Source organism: Homalodisca vitripennis, chromosome 8, assembly GCF_021130785.1.
Source record: "Homalodisca vitripennis isolate AUS2020 chromosome 8, UT_GWSS_2.1, whole genome shotgun sequence".
Taxonomy (NCBI): Eukaryota; Metazoa; Arthropoda; class Insecta; order Hemiptera; family Cicadellidae; genus Homalodisca; species Homalodisca vitripennis.
In genome coordinates this window covers 32970968-32983112 of record NC_060214.1, presented here as the reverse complement: position 1 = coordinate 32983112, position 12145 = coordinate 32970968, and positions in this window count along the sequence as shown.

Genomic DNA, 12145 nt, shown 5'->3' with positions numbered 1-12145 from the left:
TTCTACTCTCCACATACTAATTTCGAATTCCTCAATCCACTCTTGAGCTCCAGAAGAAATGTACGTAGGGTGGAAGAGAGTTGAGCACTCAATCATCTGCGCTCAAAGGCAACACAGTTCGTCCATTGCCACCCTCTTTCTGGAAATAGGGGATTACATAAAATCTTTTCTGGGAATGTGGGCGAACTCAGAGAGTTGATTAATTATAGAGAATTGATAAACTTATTATAAATTTTACTTGTTCAATTGCAAAGAAACTTTTGTATATATGTTAAAAAGATTTTAAATCAAATTTTAACTATCTTTAAAAAGAAGGAAATTGATCTTTCTTGACTTAACCAAATACAAAAAGCGACTGCAAATTCAACCGCTTGTTCATTGGCGATCTGTAGTTTCAAACTGGAGTTCTAGCGTTCTTTTTCAAGTACATTTTATTCGTAAATATATTTATTTTTGTTGCTATCTAAACTAAATTTTTATTATTCTAAAACTTTAGGCTTTTATATGTGAGTATAGACAAAATTGTTTTCTAGTTTTATACAACTCGAAAAGTAGTATGTTTTTTGAAAACTTTCAAAAAGGAAGCATATTTGATATGAACATGGAGTTTTGTAAATATAAGACTTGGATTTTTTAATCAAACATTTTTGGGATTAAAGATACCAAAAAAATGTTATACGTATTTCTATTATATTTTAGTTAAATTATTCAGCAAAATTCTATGGTTCTATGGATATGCACCATCAAATAACTCATTTTTGTGTATGTACAAATAAAAGTAGACAGATGAAATCTCTTTTAAGATATCGTGCCGCATGAAACCCATTTTTTCATTGAGTTAGTTTTCGTGGCAGGGTTTAAATGATAAAAGTCCCACTAAGGAAGGTAGAGTATTACTACACAATAGTGCATTGAAATCAAATCTTTTAACATAGCCTTTCCAGTCACTTATTTTTTTTCCTCTATGAAGAAAATGTGTATTACTATGAATAAGCCACATTATCTTATCTCACTATATCACAACTCAAATGATTGCACTCAACCTATTCACGGATTTATTAGTTCTGCTATTTTCTCGTTGCCCGTTACCTTACCAATGTTAGCTGACAATATTAGCTAACGCTCAGCCAAATCTCATAGAGTGACTTTATAAGATTAAAGAACATTTCAAAGAGTTAAAAATGGGAGTTGTTACTTCTTCGGCTTTTTTAACTGGGAAAAGAGATCTATTTGGATTATTACACTCGGAAGTTTTCAAAAATACTCAAAACTTGTTCTAAAGACTAAGATTGATAATCTTATCCTACTTTTTTTATGGTTCAACAAAATGATGCGCTATCATTAAAATCAGAGTTTCCTATATAGAAATCTTTCTTCATGCAAAACGTTGTCTGTTGGTCAGTTCGTTTTCGAGATTTGGTCTCTCCTCGGGTGATAGACTTCACTAACGCTCAGAAAACACCTTTCTTGATATCTTAACATCTCGTAGGTAAGAGCTTCGAGTGGAGCAGCTTTATCTAAGCTCATAAAATATTCATACCTCACATCATGAATTTTTATCGTGTATCATGAGTAAAACGGCTAATTCTCACAACAATAATGGAACAAACAACAATTTAATTCCCTTGAATTGAAAATTAATAATTAATTAATGAAACCGTGCGAGGTTGGCAAAGGAAACTTTGAACCAATATTTCCAAGAATCCTTTAACGACTTTTGTTTCCCATTGTTAAGTCTATGCTTATGGTTAATGCAACAGAGTTATTATTCTCTGTTGCAGGCCACTTTCCGCGTTGAGCTTTTATCAGTGTTTTCCGTAATTATTGACTAAAAGCAAGATTCTGATGGCCTGTTTATAAAGTTTTCTTGTTACTCAAATTTTGAACGATTACCCCACATACTTTTTCAGCTTCAAATATATCCTTTACAGTTAAATGTGACACAGACAGCGAAATTCCATATTACAGGCTTGGAACAACAGTTTTATTCATTTATGTTTTATCAGGGTATAAAATCACTATTAGTATTATTGTGATCAATAAATTTCATTCTGTTCTCCAAGGATAGTAAGATAAACCTTATAAATTATCAAAAAAGAAAGAAAATTCAAATATTCAAATAAAGTGATTATCAAAAATTGTCAAACATCAAAATACTGGTATCAAATCATATTTAATTGATCGATTTTTAATCATATTGACCGTTGATTCGTTAAGTTTCAGATAAGGTTCCCTACAGCTTAACTGTATAGCGGATATGTACTATCAATAATTTCAGTTTAACATATGTTGACTTTAAGTTATTCTCCACATCCACATATTTGAAGATTCAAACTATACTAACACAGTATGAACTGGAGAACTTTAGATTATACCGAAGTACTGGGGGTTGTTCACCAGTAAATAAATCTTAGGCTTCAGAGCTGAAAACCATTTATTGTAACACTCCGGTGGTATTATGAACTGACTCTTTCTGGGACGATTCGCTGACTGACTTAATAATTATAAAGCCTTTAAAATCAAAACATAGTACTATATAGCCCGAAACACTTTCTCTATAACGACACAAAACAAAAATACTTCCCTTCAAAACTTCAGTTCACCTTCCTCACGTCTGGAATCTGACGCTGTCACAGGCTTGACTCCTGAAATCTGGAATCATGTTCGCTGGAAGAGATAAAAAAGGTAGGTGACAAAGAAGCTCTAAATGAGCTCTTTACATCGTTTCGACATCAGTGACACCTAGACTACAATGTATAGTGCAATCTAGGTGAAGAGGTATTCTCATTGTCTGAAGTGCACTTCCCTTTTAACCTAACTCCACTGCATGATCGTGCAATTTGGTAACCACGAAATGTTGACTGTGAATGCTGACCACGAATGAATGCTTGACACGAATATTGACTAGGAAATCCTTGATCACGAAATCCATGACCACGAAACCGCCTAAGAGAACCCCAAATGCTTCACCAGAGGAGTTAGGCACAGCAATTTCTCTACAAGCTTTAATCACAAAAAAACAAGAAGGTAAGAACCAAATTAATTTTACTGTACAATACGTCAATATTAATATTTAAAAAAAGTTCTCGACCTGATAGCTATTATTATACATATACATAAAATTAATACTTAGGAACACAACTCGTGAGAATTTGATTTTGTAGCTTATACACGCCAATTCGTCCAAGGGACATCACCAGTCTTTTACCGAAAGTGGGTTTAACTCATTCACATAAAAAATGGTTCATGAAAATTGTTTATAGTACTGTCAAATATTACAATTATTCCGTATGGTACATAATTATGGTCTAGCTCTGGCCGTCTAAGAACTAAATAATTAATTAATATTCGAGAAAAGTATTAATGGTCAAATAACTTAGGTTTGTGCCATATTGCATAGTAATAACAATTAAAAACAGATTAATGTAATTAAAATTGAAACTGCTTTGCAGATTGATTATTGGTAAGGAAATCCATATATTATTTTATGCCACTCATGTTTAAGAACCGGCAATAGTGAAACTATTTTGTGTTTATTTTAACTTAATATTAAACATCCGTAATATTAAGTGGTTAAGTTTATACATATTTCATATATGCTTCTATGATGCAATACAATTTACCTGAGTAAAATGTTATTATTGTTTTTCGCTAATTAAATTGCTAAGTTTGATTTTGTGTTTTTAACGTGTTATGTCTTTACCAAAGGTTATGAAATTTATGCAATGAATATGGAGACGTAAAAATGAATCTAAAAAAGCAAAGAAAATAGAGCTAACCCCCAATGAACTGGTCTCCTTTACTTATAAATATACGTGAATTTTTAAGTAAAGTAATTACTTTATCTAACTACAGGATAGTCTCATTGGCTTAGAAAAAACTATACTTACCTCAAAAAGGGAGGATCCTCTACTTCATCACACTTTAAAATAATATAATGTAGAATATTGAACTGTTACATATAATTAAGTTCTCTTTGAGCGAAATCTTTGTTTTTTTGTTTTTGTTCCACACCTTGGAGATGTTTCTTAGGTGAAAGTTAGGTTTTTTATAGTTCGGCAGTATCGAGAACCGAGAGAAATCTCAACAACCTCAGGTACTTACGGATTATAATATGAAACATAAATAAACTCCCCGTGAAGCATTGAATACAGGGATTTTAGTTTTTGTTGGTTGGCAACAGAACCGGTAGCTAATACCACTTATAGAGCCATGCCCCATTGTGGAAAACAGCTGACAGCAGATTATCAGTATGTTCATATACGCAGCACGTCGAGATTGTTTTCTGAAGATTACACCCGTGTTAACAATACAAACTTTATTTCTTTGTACTTAAGTTATAATAGTAGTATTTTACATTCTTTTAAAAAACTATGGCTGTTCAAATATGTATGTTTGTTCTCCAAATATTTGTTAGTTATGAAAACTACTCGTATTTCAATAATTCATACGTGAGTGATTTTATTTACTGTTTCCACATTTATTGAAGAGTTATTGTTAAAACCATTTTAACTAAAATAACGATTTGGTGCAATAGTTGTTTTATTACAAATAACGAGTGACAATACATCGTTCCAGTTGTTGTACATTGTTTGTCGGTTGTGTTCCTTCATTTGGCGTACTCATCGACTGTTTACGAATAGTATCTGATAGGTCGGTTCTTTACAGATTAAGACAACCGCCTTTACATCGAAATTTCCCTCAGTGAATTCGTCTGTTTATAAATAATGGATTGTAAATCAAACTTAAATTTAAAACAGTTGCTTTTAACATATTATTACTTTACTTTGTGTATGTGTGGTTATATTATGAATGGTGAGAAAATTCAAGAAATATTTAAGCTATACTTTTATAGATTGTTATTTTTGTGTGTGCCTGTTGTCTGTTACGGATAGTGTATGACATATCGATTCTTGACCTTATTGACAAGCAATATTTTATCATTTATTAATTTCTTTGATAGGTAATTAATTTCTTCATTTCCAGGAAGAAGTTGACTAAGTAAATGGATTTAGTCTTCAGAAGCCTTTACCCGAGGTTGGAACAATAACGTTTACAGTACAACGAATCTTAACTACTTTATGCACCAGTTTATTAGGATTAAATTAAAGATTGTGAGAAAGCCTGTCTATAGGCAGGAGGTCAGATTTTCTACATGACTTTTTGTTCGTCACCAAAAAATCTTTAGAATTTAAAACTCATTTGTAGTTTTAATATGAGTTCTGCCTGCAGATTTAGTTATTCCATTATAATCAATTATTAAATTAGAGATTTGCATTTGTACTTTACCATTATTATCAATTATTTGTGAAGAAAGAAAAGCCCGTTGCTTGCAAATCTACACTACAAAATGGCTTGAGAGTACCCCTGTGCCGGTGTATTAGTTTGGTGCATCATTGGCGTAGCTCAATAGTGTCAGATACGTAAAATATATCGATATCGAATAATTCAGCCATCTTCATGAAAATACAATGTCCGTGGCGTATTTCAGGGCTCAATTTTAGGACCTTTAATTTTTCTTGGACAAATACGTAACCTTTCTACTACATTACATACTTCAAAGTAATCTTGATCGCCAATCATAGACGCTCACCCTATTTGAAGACAGTGCGGATCGCGTCAGTCACTCTACAAATAAGGTCTCGAAACGGGCAAGTGACTGGGTTTGAACGATGTGGAACTTACTTTGGAATAATCTCACAAGGATGGTAATTTTAACGTTCAAAGGATAAAATTTTAATATTTTAAAATGTTTTGAAGTGAAAATTTACAAACCTTTACATAAAGAAAGACAATAATTCTTCCAAAGAAAAAGCTCAGTGAGTTATGTATTCCCCATAGATTCCAGATCCTATGGTCATCTTTTTGACGACGTATTACCATATCTATATTCTCTTAGTCTGACAAAACAATTCGTTATTATTCAACTATAATCTGACAAACGAATTTTTATTTCGTTTTACTATTTTTTATATTATTTCTTATTATAAGGAAGGTTTGATTCAAAACCACGTACGAACACTACATCTATCCAGGATCAAAATAATAAAAAAGTGATACAAGTATAGGTTCTTTACTAATTCGTTTTCTGTCTGTCGGTTGGTTGTTTTCCGTACAAATTTAGGTTTGAAACAATGTTAGGTTATAGGAAACTGCAAAATCATTTACGATAATACAATCAAACCTCCTATAAGAACAAACTTTCAAATTGACAATGAATGCAATGAAGCTCATAAATTTACAAAACATTTATTACCTTTACTCATTATGATTGGATGATAAATAACTGAGAAAGATTGTTTTAGCGCCCTTGTTGAAAAACTTGTGAAGACATCTAGAGTTACAATCGAGGAATAAATTTATACCAACCAATTATGCTATGCAAAAAGCCTTACAGATTTATACTCATTGGTAAAACTGTCATTTGCTTACGAAGAGTGGATGACAAAACTACTAGAGACTTTTTAACAAATCCTTATTTATGTATTATTATTACCATTATCATACGTTATCACTAACACTTTTTAACCTGTACTAAATGTTTCCTTCCATTGTCGGATGGATTGAACTCAGACAGTTACTGGATCCTAGCTAAGGGTCTACATTACTCCACCTGCCAATTGAATGAGGGAATTCACGAGGACTCCGCAATGAGTGAACTTAAATCCGTTGATTGTCTGGGATATAGTTCGATCTTCAGGGGATGACTCGTATAATGCCTGGCAGTAACTTCCTCCCAAGATTTGGGATTTGTGATGAATCTGTTACCCCACTCATAAATACACGCGTAAAAGAGGAAATTGTCTACGTCCTGCCCCCTGCCCAATGATGACTCCTTCCTCGATCTTCTCCACGTGACTGAGAAGCATACACGGTAGAATATATAAATGGGTTTGATTATGTTACAGCCATTCATAACGGTCGAGAGAAGTTGTGGACAACTGAAGCTACGGTACTTGATAGCTTCTGGTGAGCGCATTTCTTTACTGAAAAGTTCCACTGGACTAATAAAGCTACGCTCCTAGCTTATCCGGCACCTCAAGAGCCCCCAGAGAGTTAGACAACCCTCGCGTCCCGATGTGCACACACCGTCACACGCGAAAATAAATAATATGTATTACAAAATTACAAAACGATATCGATATTACCATATTTTTAATGATAAATTAAAATAATAGTTAACTGTTTATTTGAATATTTCTGTTGAATATCAAACATATAGATTAATCATTCTCGTTATTAGATTAACAGTACGCTAATCTCATTATTGTTTTGTATTTTGTAATATACAGAGTGTTCCGGGAGTGATGTTACATACTTCTGTGGCTGATATTTCTCAGGATTTGAAACAATAAATTTCCTGTAAGCGTACGTTGAGAAATGAGTTGTTCAGCTGCGAGCCGCCATTGTATATTTTTGAATAAAGAAATATCTATAGAACTTGTAAAGTTACAGATATCAAACTTTGCACATAATTTATGACATATTTGTCATAAATTATTATTTCTTCTTATTAGAGGAAAACTCAAAAAATAATACTGTCGTTTAATTTTATATTTAAAAAATTACGCCTGTTGAAATTTGTAAAATCAAATAACAAAAAACTAGTAGAGTTTTAAAACGTTTACCAGATGGCAACTATTATAAAATTCTACTGGAATTTTCACCGCAATAGCTGAACAATTCAGTTGCTATTGTATTTACCTATGCGTGAGATATATCGCCCCTCACACAACACAACACACTTCTCGGACGGACAAAGTGACAAGTCATGTTTCATTCATTACAGCTATTGGTAATTACGTTTACACTGGTGAGAACATTTGTGACATGACGCGCGAATGCGAACAAGACAATTGACAATTTCACAACAATTGTTCACAAGGAAAGTGAAGAATTTTAATCACAAAATCTGACGTTAGAATGTCGCAAGTCCACTTGGACAGTGCTTGCAGTTGTTGCTGGTAGTTGTGAAAGTCATTGTATCACGTCTGTGCACACGACTGTGATCTCGGTAATGTTCAGACTCTACAATGGTTTGTTGTCCGACACCTCTCGCCAGTTCTCACGAAGAGCTGTCTGACACACACAGAACACGATACCGGTGAACACAGGGAATTGTTTTAGAGTTCGACACTCTATCGATAGTTCCCGAAAACAACTGTCCGACACCTCTCGCCAGTTCTCACGAACAGCTCTCCGACACAGAACACGACGCCGGTATACACAGGGAACTGTTTTACAGTTCGACACTCTAGCGACAGTTGACAAAACTGTCCAATACCTCCCGCCAGTTGTCACGAACAGCTCTCCGACACAGAACACGACACCGGTATACACAGGGAATTGTTTTACAGTTCGACACTCTAGCGACAGTTGACAAAACTGTCCAATACCTCCCGCCAGTTGTCACGAACAGCTCTCCGACACAGAACACGACGCCGGTATACACAGGGAACTGTTTTACAGTTCGACACTCTAGCGACAGTTGACAAAACTGTCCAATACCTCCCGCCAGTTGTCACGAACCGTTGTCCGACACAGAACACGACGCCGGTATACACAGGGAACTGTTTTACAGTTCGACACTCTAGCGACAGTTGACAAAACTGTCCAATACCTCCCGCCAGTTGTCACGAACAGCTCTCCGACACAGAACACGACGCCGGTATACACAGGGAACTGTTTTACAGTTCGACACTCTAGCGACAGTTGACAAAACTGTCCAATACCTCCCGCCAGTTGTCACGAACAGCTCTCCGACACAGAACACGACGCCGGTATACACAGGGAACTGTTTTACAGTTCGACACTCTAGCGACAGTTGACAAAACTGTCCAATACCTCCCGCCAGTTGTCACGAACCGTTGTCCGACACAGAACACGACGCAGGTATACACAGGGAACTGTTTTACAGTTCGACACTCTAGCGACAGTTGACAAAACTGTCCAATACCTCCCGCCAGTTGTCACGAACAGCTCTCCGACACAGAACACGACACCGGTATACACAGGGAATTGTTTTACAGTTCGACACTCTAGCGACAGTTGACAAAACTGTCCAATACCTCCCGCCAGTTGTCACGAACAGCTCTCCGACACAGAACACGACGCCGGTATACACAGGGAACTGTTTTACAGTTCGACACTCTAGCGACAGTTGACAAAACTGTCCAATACCTCCCGCCAGTTGTCACGAACCGTTGTCCGACACAGAACACGACGCCGGTATACACAGGGAACTGTTTTACAGTTCGACACTCTAGCGACAGTTGACAAAACTGTCCAATACCTCCCGCCAGTTGTCACGAACCGTTGTCCGACACAGAACACGACGCCGGTATACACAGGGAACTGTTTTACAGTTCGACACTCTAGCGACAGTTGACAAAACTGTCCAATACCTCCCGCCAGTTGTCACGAACAGCTCTCCGACACAGAACACGACACCGGTATACACAGGGAATTGTTTTACAGTTCGACACTCTAGCGACAGTTGACAAAACTGTCCAATACCTCCCGCCAGTTGTCACGAACAGCTCTCCGACACAGAACACGACGCCGGTATACACAGGGAACTGTTTTACAGTTCGACACTCTAGCGACAGTTGACAAAACTGTCCAATACCTCCCGCCAGTTGTCACGAACCGTTGTCCGACACAGAACACGACGCCGGTATACACAGGGAACTGTTTTACAGTTCGACACTCTAGCGACAGTTGACAAAACTGTCCAATACCTCCCGCCAGTTGTCACGAACAGCTCTCCGACACAGAACACGACGCCGGTATACACAGGGAACTGTTTTACAGTTCGACACTCTAGCGACAGTTGACAAAACTGTCCAATACCTCCCGCCAGTTGTCACGAACAGCTCTCCGACACAGAACACGACGCCGGTATACACAGGAAACTGTTTTACAGTTCGACACTCTAGCGACAGTTGACAAAACTGTCCAATACCTCCCGCCAGTTGTCACGAACCGTTGTCCGACACAGAACACGACACCGGTATACACAGGGAACTGTTTTACAGTTCGACACTCTAGCGACAGTTGACAAAACTGTCCAATACCTCCCGCCAGTTGTCACGAACCGTTGTCCGACACAGAACACGACACCGGTATACACAGGGAACTGTTTTACAGTTCGACACTCTAGCGACAGTTGACAAAACTGTCCAATACCTCCCGCCAGTTGTCACGAACCGTTGTCCGACACAGAACACGACACCGGTATACACAGGGAACTGTTTTACAGTTCGACACTCTAGCGACAGTTGACAAAACTGTCCAATACCTCCCGCCAGTTGTCACGAACCGTTGTCCGACACAGAACACGACACCGGTATACACAGGGAACTGTTTTACAGTTCGACACTCTAGCGACAGTTGACAAAACTGTCCAATACCTCCCGCCAGTTGTCACGAACCGTTGTCCGACACAGAACACAACACCGGTATACACAGGGAATTGTTTTACAGTTCGACACTCTAGCGACAGTTGACAAAACTGTCCAATACCTCCCGCCAGTTGTCACGAACAGCTCTCCGACACAGAACACGACACCGGTATACACAGGGAATTGTTTTACAGTTCGACACTCTAGCGACAGTTGACAAAACTGTCCAATACCTCCCGCCAGTTGTCACGAACAGCTCTCCGACACAGAACACGACGCCGGTATACACAGGGAACTGTTTTACAGTTCGACACTCTAGCGACAGTTGACAAAACTGTCCAATACCTCCCGCCAGTTGTCACGAACAGCTCTCCGACACAGAACACGACGCCGGTATACACAGGGAACTGTTTTACAGTTCGACACTCTAGCGACAGTTGACAAAACTGTCCAATACCTCCCGCCAGTTGTCACGAACCGTTGTCCGACACAGAACACGACGCCGGTATACACAGGGAACTGTTTTACAGTTCGACACTCTAGCGACAGTTGACAAAACTGTCCAATACCTCCCGCCAGTTGTCACGAACCGTTGTCCGACACAGAACACGACGCCGGTATACACAGGGAACTGTTTTACAGTTCGACACTCTAGCGACAGTTGACAAAACTGTCCAATACCTCCCGCCAGTTGTCACGAACAGCTCTCCGACACAGAACACGACGCCGGTATACACAGGGAACTGTTTTACAGTTCGACACTCTAGCGACAGTTGACAAAACTGTCCAATACCTCCCGCCAGTTGTCACGAACCGTTGTCCGACACAGAACACGACGCCGGTATACACAGGGAACTGTTTTACAGTTCGACACTCTAGCGACAGTTGACAAAACTGTCCAATACCTCCCGCCAGTTGTCACGAACCGTTCTCCGACACAGAACACGACGCCGGTATACACAGGGAAACTGTTTTACAGTTCGACACTCTAGCGACAGTTGACAAAACTGTCCAATACCTCCCGCCAGTTGTCACGAACCGTTGTCCGACACAGAACACGACGCCGGTATACACAGGGAACTGTTTTACAGTTCGACACTCTAGCGACAGTTGACAAAACTGTCCAATACCTCCCGCCAGTTGTCACGAACAGCTCTCCGACACAGAACACGACGCCGGTATACACAGGGAACTGTTTTACAGTTCGACACTCTAGCGACAGTTGACAAAACTGTCCAATACCTCCCGCCAGTTGTCACGAACAGCTCTCCGACACAGAACACGACGCCGGTATACACAGGGAACTGTTTTACAGTTCGACACTCTAGCGACAGTTGACAAAACTGTCCAATACCTCCCGCCAGTTGTCACGAACAGCTCTCCGACACAGAACACGACACCGGTATACACAGGGAACTGTTTTACAGTTCGACACTCTAGCGACAGTTGACAAAACTGTCCAATACCTCCCGCCAGTTGTCACGAACCGTTGTCCGACACAGAACACGACGCCGGTATACACAGGGAACTGTTTTACAGTTCGACACTCTAGCGACAGTTGACAAAAACTGTCCAATACCTCCCGCCAGTTGTCACGAACAGCTCTCCGACACAGAACACGACACCGGTATACACAGGGAACTGTTTTACAGTTCGACACTCTAGCGACAGTTGACAAAACTGTCCAATACCTCCCGCCAGTTGTCACGAACCGTTGTCCGACACAGAACACGACGCCGGTA